Consider the following 17660-nt stretch of genomic DNA (forward strand, 5'->3'; position numbering starts at 1 on the left):
TCGAAAGTTGGATGGAAAAGTTGTGATGCTTCAAATAAACATTTAAGTGATTTATCCTTGATTATATCTGGGATTTTAATGTTAGGTTTGTTAAGCTTTCGTGCTTTTCTTGTTTGGTATAACTTGATTGGAGAATTAGTAAGAAATATTGTGGAGCGAACTTAATGGGGATCGTGAAGATGGGAAGTTTGAAATAAAGCTTGAAATAAATTGGACGCTCTTGAAGTATTGTTGAACTAATTACATATAATAAAAAGTAATTTCCACGATAATAGATTAGATGAATTTATCTACCAAAGTTGTTTCCTTCTATGTAGAAATGAAGCTCGCAAGAAAAGCGGAACCAGAGTTGCAGAGATATATATATATATATATCACAACAGCAGCAATTAAGATAAATCTGTGCAATAAAATTCTTTTTCTTCTACTAATTATTTTTTTACGACAGCAGCAAGATAACAGGAAGAAGCATCGGTCGAAATTGAATTCGTACAGTTGCAATGAAAATTGATAGAATTCATTAAAATGCGGCTTGTCCAGAAGCTGACCACGAAAGCTCTTAAATTTTCAAACCGATTTACCATATTACCGAGACCGTGTCTAACATTTCCAACATTTCAGGAAGGATTTATTATACCAAACATAGTTTAACTTAAACGATTTCAATAGTTCAGCAGGATTTCAACCGTCCATAGGCTTCCAGACTTTTATGATCTTCTTCTACTTTCCGCGAGACGTATCATCCCTGGTAATCCTCGAATTTCAAGAGGATTTGTCCTGCCAAAGGAAAAGAAAGAATTTACTCGCAATATCGTATTAATCATATAATTGTAAAACTAACGGGAATGGAATACGATGATATGGAGATTTATAAAAGTTAAAATCTTTTAACGTTGGCGTGCTAAAATATATTACGCGATTTTGCCTCGTTGATTTTTTTAATTACATTCAAATATATTTGATTATTATCCTTTTCTTTAGATATCTAGAAAATTGGAAACCATATCGAAATAAACGAGAAACCATTTCAAAAGGCAAGGATTCCGTATTTTTAACTGTTCATTCGTTGAATTGGAAGTCATCAACCTCGAAGTTATAGCAGTTTTAATCGAGTTAATTATATGTTACGTTAAAATAAGCAAAACTTATATATGAAAAATATTATTATAAAAATATTTGCATGCAAATACGAAGTGATACAAACTTTTATCGAAAATTACAAATATTTTCTCCACATTAACGAGACGAATAAGTTTCGAAGAAAATTCATTTAAGGAAAATTGTCCTCGATGCAAAAACCGAAGGGATAGAAAATGGGATGAAATTTTCAAGGGATGGGTTTGCAAAGAGCGCAGCAGGCTAATGAAAAGGAAGACACAACGTGCTAGATATTCCGCGAACTTTCCCCATTACGTCACGTGGATATCTCTGTGCTTGAAGCAAAGTAGGTGGCGGATAAAGTGACAGCAATGTGCAGGCTACATTAAAGACACCTGAGTGCACGTGTTCGAAGCGTTAGACTTCCTGTATGCCTGTTACTAGGGCTTCCTTGTCTGATATTTGTCTCTTCGAAGTCAGCCCAACGTATGATAATCCCATAAAAGGGACGTGACATCTTAGAAATACGTTAATTATGATGATATTTCCGGTAGTTCAAAAGGAGACTTTTATCAGAGGGGTTTTTATCACATTATTAAAATTTAATTACGGTTGAATTGCACGCATTGCATTATTTTCGTACATAGATACATTTTATTTTATAATTTTATATATTTGTACAATTTTATAAATTAATTATTCGTGTGGAGAGAAGATATGTGGATATATTTAATTCGTGTAAAATAATTATTTTTAAAAACATTCGTTTCATACGATTGAATAATCGTATTTTATTTTCGTTTAAATTATTGTTCTTTGGATAAGCTTCGTGTATTTATTCGTGGAAATTTATAAATTAATTACTTGTTTAAAATTTGTATTAAATTATTACTTTTAGATTTTGATTTCGGAGATTGAACCTTCATTTATTATGATTCTCGTTTAAATTATTATTATTTGAACAAATATTATATATTCTCTTGCGTACACAATTTATACAATTATTTTTTACATCTTCATTTCGACGAGTTATCGTGAATTGTATTTTATTTTCAGCTACAATTTTTATTTAAATCGAAGTACTTTTTTTTTCTTTCTTAAAGACCAATTAATATTAAAACATTGTTAATATTAATATGTAAAATAATTCTCGAAAATTTAAATTCAAAAATTAGATTTTTTTGAAACAAGTTTTTACATTTTTTTTTTTTTTGTAACAATAACGATACTTTTAATGATCACGCACAATTCATTTCATCCATAAAATATTGTTTGCGTCTATGAAATAATATCTCACATTAATGCGTGTGTAATTTGAATGAAATTTAAGAGAACAGAATTGAATATCGCTATGAAAGGGCCATTGAAAAATAATATCTCTGTAAAATTGAACATTGCAGAAAGTTTCTTCGTTGCATGTCTCGCCCATAACAAATATTCCCTGAAACGTGCATTAGGGACATCTGAATCAGGCTATTACACGCGAAATGTCGCCATTACCACTTTGGTGTTTTAACATTCGTGTTCATACCGGTGGTAAGTTTCTACCGGCGTTGTGTACACGATACGAAGAGCGTAATTCCCTTGATGTTCACTACATTCTCGATTAATATTGAAATTTTACCAGATAAATAAATATTCATTAAGAAGATTTCACATTTGCAATTATAACACGCATGTTTTATCGTGTACATTTGCATCGTAAATTTATAAGTTATCATTATACTTGCCGTTATCGTCATCCATCATAGATGAATTTAAATTGGATAAAAAAATAATAATTGTAAACCGTTGTAAATTATATGAGTTAAAAGTTTTTACATTACATTATTAAAATTCATCCTTTCAAATTATTCGCAAATTTTAATTGTCTTTTTATCAACGAGAATTTTTATAAAAATATAATATTATTATATTAAATCTCGGATCCATCAAATTGAAATATTTTCAAGAATTATTATTACACGTTTAACGAAATAAATCATTAATTTCTTTATAAATCAAACTCTCTTTTATTCTGAATTAATCATAAAGTAAAATTCTCTCGTAAATCCTATCGAGTTAATCAAAAATTAAAATTTTTCTGTAATTTCTAAATAAATAATAATCAATCTTAATTTAATATGGTCAATTATTTCTTTATAAGTGAAACTTTAACTTTTTACTTATCCAATTATCAATCGCGAAGAAGAATTTATTCAATTATAGAAAAAAAAAAAAGAAAAGGATAGAGAAGAGAATAAAATTCGAAAAAATAAATATCGTGAAAGAAGGAAAGGCAAAGTGCACGAGAATAACAAAGTGAAATACCTGAATCGATAATCAGGAATCCGCCAACTAACAAAACAAAAGGCACGATCATCGTTGAACGGCTCGTGGAATCCGGTTGTCCTTCTAATTCTATGATTCTTGCACAATCACGTTCCACAGTGCTGTTTTACCTTCTAAACGGCCGCGACACATCGTGAAAGGACCTCCGAATTCTGTTCACGATTCGCCTATAAGACAAAGACGAACGAGCTAGATCGTCGGCCAAACCAGAAAAGAAACTCACCCCTCCATCATGCATTATGCAAAATAACGTATTAATAACACCGAGTGTTTTTCGTGAGGATTATAAAACGTATGCTAATCGATCGGGTCTCGACGTCTGTTTAATACGTTATTGGATGTGAAGATGTGATGATCTGGAAAGGATGTAAATTCTGCGAGAATTATTTGGAAATATTGATTTCTTAAAAAAAAAAAATGTAATTCGAATATAATTTTATTGGAAAATTAGAATAAGTGAGTTGATTAAAAGGAAATATAATTCTTGCTGTTATTTTATGTGATCAAAGATTTTGTTATATATACATATATATATAAAGAAAGAGAATTCAGAAATCATTTAATTATTACCAATTGCAAATAATTTCTTGAAGATGGCTTATGCAATTCAGAAATCTCTTTACTTCTTAAACTTTCAGTTGACGAGTCAATTAAATAACTACTTTCATAATGCAGAAACGATTTAATTGATTTGTCAATCGAAAGTTTAAAAGACAAAGAGATTCTTCAAATATAATCATCATCATTTAAAAAAAATGCGATTCATACACGTGGCTTCAGAATTGTTATAATATATGGAGAAACAGAATATTCTTCATCATTTTATATTTAAAAATATATTTTCACAGATGACTGTAAATTTTAATTTTTGGTTTCTTTCGTTAAAAGATTTGTTTTTCCTTACCAGATTGCTTTGAAATATTTTCGTGCAGGAAGAATTGACAGTCGACTCTCGATTATTCGAATCGTTGTCTTTATAAAAGGCGTCACCCACAACACATAGATTGCGACGTTTCTAATAGGGAACCGTGAAACGAGGAGATATTTAATGGAGCAAGGGGAAAAAATGAAAGGGATAGAGTCGAAAAGTTGAGTAGAGACTTCCCCAAGGGTTAGAAACAAGATATTTTATCTCGACGAGAGAAAAGTTTCATATTTCTGTAAGTAAATTCTGATATTTCGAGAAACTATGAGAAATGAAAAAGTAAATCGCAATAGAAATCAATCGCAAAATTGTCGATAATTAAAACAATTTCTTCATAGAACTGTATTACTCTAATATATTTCTATAATACTTTGAAAGAAGAAAAGATGAATCAAAATTAACGAAATCCCTTCGTATAAAATTTTTTTAATTCCAAACAGACTGGACAAAATTAAATTTTGAAAAAAAATTCTATTAATCCCAGATTAATTATAACAATCAAATAAAACTCTATCTCTATTGAATCAAAACCTAACAATAAATCCCGTTTGCATTAAAATGATTCGAGAATTTTATTTGTCACAGATATACGACAAGCTGTCTAAATAATGGATGGACTTTTCGATCGAAAAGTTTTAATCGCACGCTTTTAATGCCCGTCTACACTAACTGCGGTGCGTTAACGTAGAATGTGCATCAGCGTGAAAAAGCTTTCGACCCTCGAATGTCTGTCTCTCGTCTCGGTTTCTTCCCGCCGCGATGAAAGCCTATCTTCTCCACCACGGAGGAGACAGTTATGTAAACGCATATGCACGCCCTACTTGAATTGTTCTCCGCGCGACGAGATGTAAGATCGATTCGACATCCCTCCCTTCGAATCCTGCAAACCCTTCCCGTCTCCTCCTCCTATTATTTCCATTTCCATTTTCGTAGTAGACGCACAAAGAAATTTATCTATTATACATCGTTCTATAAAACGGCCGCTTTCCTTACTCGTGAAATAAGAATAGAAAGTGAGTGAAATTCTTACCCGATAATGCATCGAGCACAACATGTTTCTCACCTCTCCAATTATCGTTCCAGCAAATGTCGAACGACAAACCGCAAAGAGGAAAGCCTCGCTTGAACGTTCCATCCACTTGATGCGGGGCCACGCAACAATAACGCTCGAGAAATCACAAGCAACCCTCGTGCGTTACCCCTAACCCACCCTTCCGTGCGACTCCCGTCCCCGATGGTCCGCCGCAAGAGAATCGCAGGAAAACGTAAGAACTGTTTCTCCATGGCTAGGCATGCAGTATCGGAGGCGCACAGTAGGAAAACACGGCTTTTGTTCACGGTAGCGGAATCTCAATGTGGGGTGGAGGGGGAAGGTTTCAATAAAGATTGGCCCAAGGGCCCGTCTTCGTTCGGGCGCAAATAAATTTCCCCAACTATTGTATCCCATTACTTTCCTCTTATCGACGCGAGCGTTTCCTTCGTGAAAGAGCACGGCACGTGACCGTTCGCGTGGGCCTCCTCGCGCCGCCGAAAAGTAAATAAGCCGTGAAATATTGCGGGGTGAGAGGGTTGGTAGTACAAGAGGGCGGCGGAGGAGGCATCCGACTGGATTTCGAGCTCGCGAGGGTCGAGGAGCTTTCGAGGAGAGGGCGATTTTCAGCGTATCCATCACGCGACCTGTCAAACCCACGTGGAATAAACGTAGAGGTTTAAGATTGAAGCCTTGCCTCGAGTTTTGGGTGGAGATTGAAGGGGGTGTTAGATGTTTTTGCTGCTGCTGTCGAGATCGTTGCTGTTTAATTGGTGAGCGAGTGTGGAATTTGGAGATGATTTTTTAATCTATGTGATATTTTTGGGTGAGATTGATTTTAACATTAAGAGTAATTAATATTTCTGACGGGAAAGTAGAAAAGATTTTTATAAATTCATGCGTGGAGATATATTATATTGTTATGAAATAAGTAATTTGGCGAAAGTAAATGTTTTGATGATGAAAAGTAAAGAGAAATGGTAAGACAGAGGCGATAAAATGTGACGATAAGATATTATTATTTGAAAAGTTTTTGTGATAAATAAGAGATATAATTCGCGGAACGGAATGTAAACGTATACAATGTATTTGTATACATATGTAACGATTGACTATTTGAAATAACATATTCGTGGTTTTCTTTTCTTCTTTTATTTGTTCAATCCTTGTACAATAAATTTTTTATAATGGAATATTCGATAAAACATTCGGGATTTCCCTATGGGACAGTTATAGGAGAAGTTTTTTTTTATAAATGAAAAATATTTCGACGCATCAATCACGTTTAATCGTGAAGGTAGATATTTTATACGATAAATATTATACGTTTAAAAAAAAAAGAAAAAAAAAAGGAGAATTAATCATACATGAAATTCATTAAAAATATTCAACGATTGCAATAAATGATGCTTCGTTAAAATATATTTTATCTTTAATGTACTGCAAAACAGAAGATTTATATTATTTAATTTATTAATAACTCGAATACGTAAAACTATTCTTTTATCTTGGTTATTCTTTAATTAATACAAGCACGGTGTATATATATATATATATATATATATATATATATATATATATATATATATACAGTTTCTCGTTTTATAAATTTAATTACGCTTGGCATCCATGGGTATAAATTAAAATTCTTCCTCGTATAGATTAAAATATATTCCCTCGACGCTCGCCAATTATTACATTATTATATTTAAAAGAAATATATATATATATATCTCGTTTAACTCTCAATCTGCATACTTGTTTCAATTAAAGACGCGAAATTTTAAAATTCTCCTCGTTGATTCTTCTGATACTTTAGATATTTTAGATATAAATGCAATACATGCTATCTTCTTGGATAAAATTTCTTTTATATATATAATATCTTTTTTCAAAATGTTATCGTTTAAGATATCTTGATAAAATTTGTTTTCACGAATCTTATTTTATAAAAATGCATTCTTAAGAATTGAATAATTTGCAATTAAACATTTTTTGATTCGTCGTTGGATTTATTATAATTTCGTAAATTTGTTTTTTATCATAAAGTGGATTAATAAAATTTTTTAAAAAATTTACTCTCTCTTCTTTTAAAAAAAAATATATGAATTAAATATAAATTATATTCCATATCAACTCTTCTTTAATTTCGCATTTACTTTAAACGAGGTCATTTGTACGATAAACTCACTGGAATAAAATTTTTATAGAACATCTCCCTGCTGATTTATTTGTGGAAAGTATAAAAATATGGAATAAAAATAAAATTTATTTCATGCACGGTGTTGACATTATTTATTATTGAAATAATATACAATATCATTATATAAAATTGTACGAGATTGAATTTTTCTCATTTTTATATTTATATTATATAAATCGTAATAAATAAAACGTATCTTTTGGTTTCAACCTGGTTCATAATCCATGATGAGATTTCGCCGAACGTAATGTAAGTATGTACGTTTGTATGCGTTCCTGCATGCGTTCATGAAACTTAAAGGGTTAAACTTCTTCGTAAGAGCAGTTTACACACCGAGATAAATTATACATCGTAATTTACCAAATTAGCCTGATCTTAAACTTTGCTACATCTACTTAGTTCTATAATTACACGTGGCGATCATGTTGGAATTTTGCAAAATCGTGAAAATATTAAACTTTGTTCTTAGCCTCTAAAGTTGCTTTTATATTTTCTTTCAAATTATTGTTCAATCTCAATTTGTTAAAAATAATGACTAATGTACTGATTTTGATCATACATTTATATTAGCTTGTATATTTTAATAAAAAACCACCCCTTTTGATGAAAGTCTTTACTTTATCTTATAATTTCTTATAATAAATTTTAAAAAGTTATTTAAAAATAGTTTAACTTTTTGTTTAATTAATTTGACGTATCTCTTATAGTTTATAATTCTTATTATCCATTTTTCATATTAGATTATTTCAATGAATACCACTTTATACAATATTTTCAATTATCGACTGCTACCGTCATAACAAGTCATTCTTCTAAGATATTATTAAACTAATATGACACTTTCATCGAAGAGACCGGGAATTAATTTCTCTAGAAACTCTATTTAGCTCTTTTATTTAGGTTTCTCATCCTTCTAAAAGGTGAACTGTCTTATCTAGGCTATCTAGGTTAAGTAAAATAGATGACTCTTATAGTAAGGTTCTCCCTTAAAGAAGAAAAATAGCACAAATCGAACACCTGTGAAATTAAGTTTGTCCAACAAAAACACTCGTACAAAAACAAATTTAAGATCGATATCATTCACCAATGTTTTCTCCTTCAATAATTCTCACTACTACATAACGTTATTTAATTAAAAAACGTATCGTTTCGTAAAGTTTCTTTTTCCAACAAACTAAGCTCAACTCGCTCAAACTCGCGTATCGATTTCACCGCTAATAATTCCACAACGAAACGATAAATCTCGAAAATTTTTACATAACTTTCGTTGCGTATCAATGTACAGCTGCAACACGACAATGTGTTTCACGTTAGGCCTGTCTGATCTAACAATCACCGCCTTTATAATTCAGAAGAGAGAGAAAGAGAGAGAGAGAAAAAATGAAAATGTCAAGTGGAACGGTCGATCCTTATAAATCACAACCGACAATAATAAAGCACGAATTTAAATGAGTGTGCACACTCGTAACTAGTCGTACAAATTGTTATGCACTCTCGAGTGCATCGATGAAAACTCATTGGATGAGAGCTCGATAAGCTGATATCGACTGGCGGTGTATTAATTATACCTGCGTTTCGTAGTCATTTCGACGGTTCACTGGCACTTTCAGCCTATATATTTTTTTTTTTTTTTTTTTTTTTTTTTTGCGAAACAGGTTTACATAAGATATAGGACTGACGTTGCATAAATTTCGCGGTATGAAATACAGACAATGCATTTGAAAAAAACATATAATTGTATGATAATGAAGTACAGAGGTTTTTATATTCTTTTTTTATATTTCATCTCTTGTTGGATATAATTAATTATCAATATGATGATTATCGACAAATGAATTTGCGAGAAACTTATCGATCATTCATAATCCATGTGATGTAATAATAATTAACTCTTTTTATCCATTATTTGAGTTATGAAACTTTTTTTTTTTTTAATTAAATTTTTTCAGATCTGTTAAAAATATATTTGTTATTTATATTTATTATTATTACAAGGAATATATTATTAAAATATTGAACACTTTAAATGGATATTACTTGGATGAACGTAATATTATGAACTAATTAAAAACATTAAACAATCGAGTCGCGAAATATTGAATATAAATATATTTTATGTATTAAATTATAGTGTGATACGAGAAAAAGAATTAATTGTAACAAACTGACTGTATCAAAGAGCGTTTAAATGAGTTTACTTTTTAACGGGATACACGTACATACGATATATTACGTATGCATATTGCATTGTACCATGCTGAAAAAAATAAGAGATTTATAATTACAATGCAAATATTTTTCATTGCAGCCCACTTGTTCAACGGTTTTTAAAATAAATGCGCAATAATAAAGAGCATTTATTTATCGTAATATTTTTTTTTTCCCCCTTTTTACACGCTTATCCTCGCTCTCACAAAATATGGCTTACACGCCATATTATCACATTTGTCATAATCTGATATTGATTTTTTAAAATATCTTTCCTCATTGTGCAATGAAAAATTTATGAAAAATTCGAGAAAGTGACGAGATCAGAAAATTGGTGAAAGTTTTTACGTAGAAAATACGAGTAATATATGATTTTTAAATTACGCATGAAATATGTTACACGAACACGCTAAAATTTCTATTCAAAGCGATTCAAAGCGAAGGAAAATTATTTTCCAAAGCGTATTTATAAACACTTGTTTCTTGTTTGATCAAATTTGCACGTTTTATTTTGCAAATTAATTTTTCAAATGAATACCAGATTTTTTTTTTTCTATTCTTGATATCGATACAATAATATTCTCGTGCTATATATAAAGATGATATCGGAGATGACATCAGAAAGATTGCAACTTTGGAATACGAATATTCTGATTTGATGAGTTGCATCATACATCGGATACAAATGATTCTAAAAAATTGAAATTCAAGAACAGGGAATGCAAATCGTCGATACACAATACTCGAAGAGAATAAATTTATTACATCAATTTGTTAAAGATAAAGAAACGTTTCATTTATGAGAACATTAAAATACAACAATGAAAAATTAAGAAAAGAATTAACGAATCGCATTTCATTGTTGAAATAATAATAAATTTATTCATCTATCTATTAAGAAATCGAATAATTACTTACTTTCTCAATCGTTTTTTTAAATTATTATTCATTTGATTTGTTACGTCTGTATTGGCAAAGGATATTCTTCCATTGAACGAGTAAATATTCAAGCTGTTGGTCTAATATTTTCGTATGTGTTTAACCTTAATACGGGGTAACAACCACCCTAACGACGACGAAGTTGCGACAACTTAAACTGTCGCTCGCGGCCATAGGTTTGCGATGAGAAGCGTCGCATGCTTCTCAAGATGCTGCAAATTACTGGTGTCAATTACAGCGTGTTTGATTAACAACTATGCCAACATTTTGCCCCACCGTGAATATTCGTAAATTTATCGGAGGATCTGTATTTCACGCGTCCTTTTCCGAAATTTTCCGTCTAATTAGGCTGAAGGAGTTGAAAATGTCACCAGTTAGTCTTTGCCGATTCCCTGACTTTGATGTTATTCGATGGTGAAAAGAGGATACTTTTAATTATGAGAGTAAAAGATATAATTAATTGCGTGTTTTTAATTTCGAAATCAACAATTTTTTACACGAATAAATTGTTTGGATTTAAAAATATGTTATATTGACGTATAAAATATAAAAGAATTATTTAAACTATCCACAATAAAATAAAATATTATATTTCCTAGAAACAACAACGAATAATTATAATTAACGAATAATATTATTTTCTAAATGTTGTAATAAAATTAATAATAAATATCAAACAGAGAAACAATTTTTATAAAATTTGTATTAATTTTAAAATTTCATCTCTGCATATATTTGATGAAAACATGTTTTTCTCAATTTGTATCAATTTTTATACATCGTCGACGATATCCCGCATAAAAAACTCCGATATTTAAAACGAGAGCAAACAATTTTATTCATTCGGATTGAAAGAAAGGAAATACAGATTCACGAATTAATAATCAAATTGAGGTGGAATTAGGCAACAGGCAAATATCTACAAAACAATGAGTCATATCGTTCATTTGTTTTGCTTGGGTATAACGTCAACCACGAGACCATAATAAATGGTTTACATACTCCAGATCGTTCATCCTTGTATATTACCATCGTATTTATAATTTTCTAGTTGTTAAGCGGTTTATATTTCTTCTAATAATCAAAATTTTATTCCTATTTCTATATAAAATATAAATAAATTATATTTAAATAATCCACTGAAATTAATTATTTAATTTGTACAAAGTTAAATATATTTTGGAATAAAAATTTTTGATCAATTTTATTTACGAATAAAAATTATTGGATAAAAATGAAATATTAATGTAAAATTTAGAAAATGAAATTAATATCAACTTTGATTTCTGTTTAACAATGAATAAATAATTTAATATTTAAAGACAATAATAGCTAAAAACAAAACAAAACAAAATTAATAAATTTAGTACTAAATTATTACGTTAAGAAAATTTAGAAATTGCAATTAATTAATTTATCTTTTGACAATTGCATTTGATATTTGCATTTGAATAAATTATTTCAGAATTTAATTAAACTCTACATGTCGTTAATTTTAATTAAAATTGCAAAGTTTATTTCCTCTTTTCTCCTTTTTGCGATAAAGTTCATAGAAAATGTATAATTGGCACGATCAAACGAAACAAACAATGAACGTATAGATGAACATCATTGAAAGAGAAATTTTCGAGCCTTTGAAAACCGTATTTAGACGTAATTTGCCTTCGAGCAGTCATTGCTAAATTTAATGAAGCATAAGCAAGCCTAATCAGACCGAGTCACGAGAAGCTCGCGTCGACGCCTGCAGCGTTAACTTGTTCAAGTACATCAAATAGCTTGGTAAATTGTAACGAGTTGCGATATTGGTATCGTGAATTTTTATAATTAACATATATAATCGCAAGTAAATTAAATTGAATTGAAAATATATAATTTATAACACTCTGTTAAAAATTATTCACAATATGTCGAGTTGTATTATAATTAATAACCACATAGTAACATTCACAGTAATATTAAACAAGCCAAATTGCATTTTGTTCTTTGATAATAAATAAGATTTTTAATATACAAGAATATTTTTATCTATAAATTTATTAACATTAAATAAGTTTATTAACTATTGAGAAGAATGAGAAACAATTTCTAAAATAAATATCTTTGATGCAATTTCATATTTCTCTTTGTAGGAATACTTAATAAGATAATTTACTGCCTCATAATCAACAATACAATTGAATAACAACAATGGAAAATATATGTATCTCAGAGATATGTATATACAAGGTGAGAATTAAAAAATACATGATGATGATTTATTCACAAGAATATTTTATGAATATATTCAAATAAAAAAAAAAAATGAAAGACTTGTAAAAATCAAATTTTGTTTTATTATTTCTATTTAATATTTTCCTTCTTCATATTCTTAATAATATCTTTCAATACAATACTTTTTTCTTAGACCTATACAATTTCAATACTAATCTCTTTAATTATTTTAATATTATTTATAGCTTAATGTTCCTTCTACATACAAAATTACATAAATTTCACACTTTAAAAGAATTAATACAGATTATAATTCCTCTTAGTACAATATTAATCTTTCAACTCTTAAATGTTTATTTTTTTATAGAATCTAAGCAGAATCTAATGGTTCATTGTTGCAATAAGTCAGGATCAATGAGTGCAAAATTTAGATACAACCAATTTGTCATGAACAAGTATATCGTTAAGCAGAAATACAAGCAAGTTTATTCAAGTTTGATCAGACGAATTCACATCGTTGCCTAGAGCATTAATTCAGATAATCAGAATCAGATAATTGTGTAAATTTTCCTAATGTGATGTGACGCAATTGCTCTCACGATGTTGACACGTTCGATCAAATGTGCAAATCTTATAAACATAATTTGTCCAAGAGATAATAAATTAAAAAAAAAAATAATTTTTAACGTGACGCGAATAAATTTTTCCTGTATTATATGAATAAAGACAAGTCGTTACGTAAAATGACAAAGTGCTGGAACGCGTGACACTTGGATCAAACAGAAGAAAGTGGTCACGGTGAAAAGAGCAACACATGGAAATCACATCTGTGCGTAACAACTTTCTTCTGTTCAATTTCACTTTCTTCTGATTAAATCTATAACACTAAATTATTTTTAATTGGAAAAGAAAATTCAAACCTTCAATTGTAATTTAAAATTTTCAGAAATTTTCCTTATCTCTAGATTCTTAAATAACTTTTGTATTCCGAGAGATAATGATTTTTTTTTTTTTATACGTTTCACGAACCAGTGAAATTGGAAAGTGAAAATATATCGAAATATATCTACGATAATTTGAAGAATTTAAACATAAAAAAACTATATTTTATTATTAATTAATCCATAAGTATCTATTCTACGTTTCAAAAATTAATCTAAATTTTAATAAACCATTTCTTCGTTTTTAATTTATTATTAATTTATTATCTACAAATTGTACGTTTAAATTTCTCCAAAAATGAAAAAAAAAGAAACCTCTGCTATATTTACGATGTAAAAAACGAAATTCTCATCAATCTAATAATTACGCTCGAATTTAATCCTCTCTGATTTCGCTTTCTCCCTTCGGATCGAACACGCGGTAAGAGAATAGGAGTAAAATGGAAACAGATTTGCAAGCGTTAACGCGGTTACAATCGAAGAATCGAAATAAGTCACGATTAACGCGTACAAGCGTGCCGGGGCACGGTAAACGACTACGTAAATTGTAGTCCGATCCGGTGCGTAACGAACCGATGTACCAAGGGCTTCGGACTTGTTCGAAATGGTGTACGCACGCGTCCCGTGCGTGTAATTAGGGAACATACGTGCTTCGCTTGACAGTTCGTTCGTTCTGTTCGGCCAAGTGTTTTCAGACTGATTCGCAAGGGAGATTCCAATTCGAGCCGACCCTGCACAGCTTCTGCTCGTTTGCATAACAAACCATGCGGAATACATTCTTTTTTTTTTTTTTTTTCTTCAGCGACAAAAACATTTGATGGAGAAATATAATTCTTTTCGCGTTAATTTTATCGCAGAGCAGAGAATATTAATTTTCTATCGATTTGATACTCTAAGTAGAGTGTGAGAAATATAATTTCTTTTTGTAAAATGGTTCTTCTGAAGTTAAAAGTTAAGTGTAAAATTAAGCTTCATTTAATGATGAATAAGTTTTTTTCTAAAAAGTTTTTTATTAATCAAAATCAATTAAAATGTCATAGCAACTTTTTTTACTCGGTATTTCTTTTCAGTCGATACTGCAATCGTGAGAATAAAAACGGGAAGAAATGAGATGAATGTTGGAACGAAGTGCGAAGATGGAAAATAACCGACATCGTTCATGCAAGCGGAAATGAGCATCATGAGAAAGAAGAAAAGCTATTTTCACCACATCGAAGATGATAGGGTTCGGATGGGAGTAATAAATTTTAGTTGCAAGTGGGTCGACATCGCTGTAGATTGTCCTCGATTCTTGCATTTGGACGGCGTTGAAACTTTCATTTGAAACTCATAATCGCGTTTCCTCGACGTTGTCTCAATAAAATAACGAAGTTTCAATGTTAAAGACACCGAGTTTTCGAAGGAAATCGATAAGCATCTGAAAAGGATCTTCTTTGAGAAGTTTCGAAAAGGGGGAAAAAAAGAGAACCGTTTACTTAGTATCACTAATTAATAATTTCTTAATAAAGAAACTAAAGATAGATCAAGAAAATAAAAGTTAAGAAAAAAAGAGTTGATGACTTTTATCATTAAAGTTTGACAGAGAGAAAAGGAAAAAGATTCATTATTAATTTGCAAAAGAAAAATAAAATATTAAGGAAAAGAGTTGCTATTTGAATATAATTTAAATAATATAAATAATAATTAGAATTTTTTGATGAATTTTTAAAATAATTTTCAAAAACATTTTCACAGATTTAGCTTTCATAACTCTTAGAAACTTGCAATGAAAAATTTTAACGTTTCTTTAATATTTAGAAAGATCTATTTCATTCATTCATTCATGATTTCAATTTCTCAAACCAAGAAAAGAAAGAAAACGAATATTTCTCCTCCCTATTTCATTTTGTAACATATTCGTGTAACATGATTTTATTTAAATTTATTGCTATTTTAGAATACAGCCCAAAGATTTGTATATACTTACTAACTCTATTAAATTGGAAATATGACTAACTAGAAATTTCTAAAACCGACTGAAAGACCTTCATTTTAGCCATATTCCAATAAAAGCCAATAAATTCCATCGAGTCCTCCTTTCAACATGACCTTATAAACTTGAAAACATTTACAGTTGAATGAAATCCAAAAAGTATAATTAGAAATCGATTAATGAATTATCGAAGAATCTTTAAAACAATGCCATTGCTTCACGAAGTTTCTAGAAATTTTCCATAAAAAATTTCTTTTTCTCTTGATACCTGTATAAATAAATAAGAGTTTATGTATTTTTCCATAAATGTGAATGCTGATGATTTCTGTGAATCGGGAAGGGAAATATTCATGAGAGAATAATCGATATTTAGCACACGTGTTCATGCCGAGGTACAAAATGAAACGCAATTTTTAAAATATACATAAATTCCAAGTAAATTGAAAAACGAGTGCTAGTTACCGTTATCGTTTCACGATACGTATGTTGAAACAGATATATTTCATTTGAAACTGTTATCTCCTGCAAACTTGTTTGTTTATTGCATTAATTTCTACTCTTGCTGCTATAAATTAATAATCGTAATAATTGTCCCGATATTCACGCAAATTAATTGTACGTGTTTCGATTCAATAGTATCTGCTATTTTAATGAAGTACAGTTTTATTTACATTATTAAACTAGTATTTCATATTATTACAGGTTATGTATATTGCTTTGTCCATTCTTAAACATCTATTCTATTTTATTTCTCATCCATCATCTCATGAATCATAATATAAATCTTATAGAGAAATTTGAATTTTTAATTTCAAAAATTTATTATAAATTTTTTGTTAGATTAATTCTACTTATAAAGATATAATATTTGAAAATTCAATCAAATTCAATCTTCTATCAAAGATCTATTCAACGTTTTTAAATATTAATTTTATTTTATCTATTGTCTATAGTTTACAAATTTGAATAGCAATTTCCAAAATTCAAATTTTTAAAGTCAATACTTTTGAATCGAATTCATTTATGAAATTATAAAATAATGAAATAAGGAAATTTAAATTTAGGTTAGATTTTATACTATGTATATATACATTCTTAAATTTCCAATCTCATTTATTTAAAATTTAATAAATATTAAAATATAATGATGAAATTATCGATAAATTTGAATATATATTTAAATTCTTTTATTATATTGATTATTTAAATATAATTTGACCAAAAACTTGAACTTTGGAAAATATCCATATGTATCATATGTAAAATATCTATTCATAAAATTTAAAAATTTAATTTTTTATCTATCTAAAATCTTGGAAATTTCAATAGCTCGTATTACATCATAGATTAAAAATAAATTTAAATTTTTTAAGAAAAAATTTTTCTTCATTCCAATATCCTGTTTAACCTAAAATTCTCAATCTCACATCTTACCTAATGAATTATCTGCTCAATAAATCTCTCCATCCATATTTATTAGAACTTTATTTCTTCATTTGTCAAGTTTCTATTATCCTAAAATTCATAAATCCTTATTATTTTATTATTCTTTATAACCTATCAATGTATAAATCTAAAATTTCATCTTTTGTGTAAACCTTAATCCTTGATAGCAGACATGACGATTTATAAGATTTATAATTCATAAACACAGCAAAACATTTCAGACTTGGATTGTCAGATTGTCGTAATCGGCGATATTCACGTCAATAAATATTCATTTCACACCGAGCAATCACATCGTTTGACAGAGACATCATGTACGCGTGGAACCATGTTGACTACTCAACGTCGGTGGCACG

The 17660-nt window shown here is 29.2% G+C and overlaps 1 long non-coding RNA gene across 3 annotated transcripts; it reads right to left on the minus strand.

The window, feature by feature from the left end:
* Window positions 1-376: 376 nt before the first annotated feature.
* On the minus strand, window positions 377-17635 carry LOC102655837. 3 transcript variants are annotated; one of them, XR_001705556.2, is made up of 4 exons: window positions 17457-17597; window positions 17293-17373; window positions 3409-3596; window positions 377-777 (listed from the first exon to the last, which is right to left on the minus strand). It is a non-coding gene; the product is annotated as an uncharacterized LOC102655837 (long non-coding RNA). The 3 variants fall into 3 exon arrangements; XR_408647.3 differs by lacking the exons at window positions 377-777; window positions 3409-3596 and adding exons at window positions 14089-15303; window positions 15853-16126 and having other exon boundaries at window positions 17457-17635; XR_001705555.2 differs by lacking the exons at window positions 377-777; window positions 3409-3596 and adding an exon at window positions 15747-16126 and having other exon boundaries at window positions 17457-17635.
* Window positions 17636-17660: the final 25 nt, after the last annotated feature.

The sequence above is a fragment of the Apis mellifera genome, linkage group LG14 (genome assembly GCF_003254395.2).
Source record: "Apis mellifera strain DH4 linkage group LG14, Amel_HAv3.1, whole genome shotgun sequence".
NCBI lineage: Eukaryota > Metazoa > Arthropoda > Insecta > Hymenoptera > Apidae > Apis > Apis mellifera.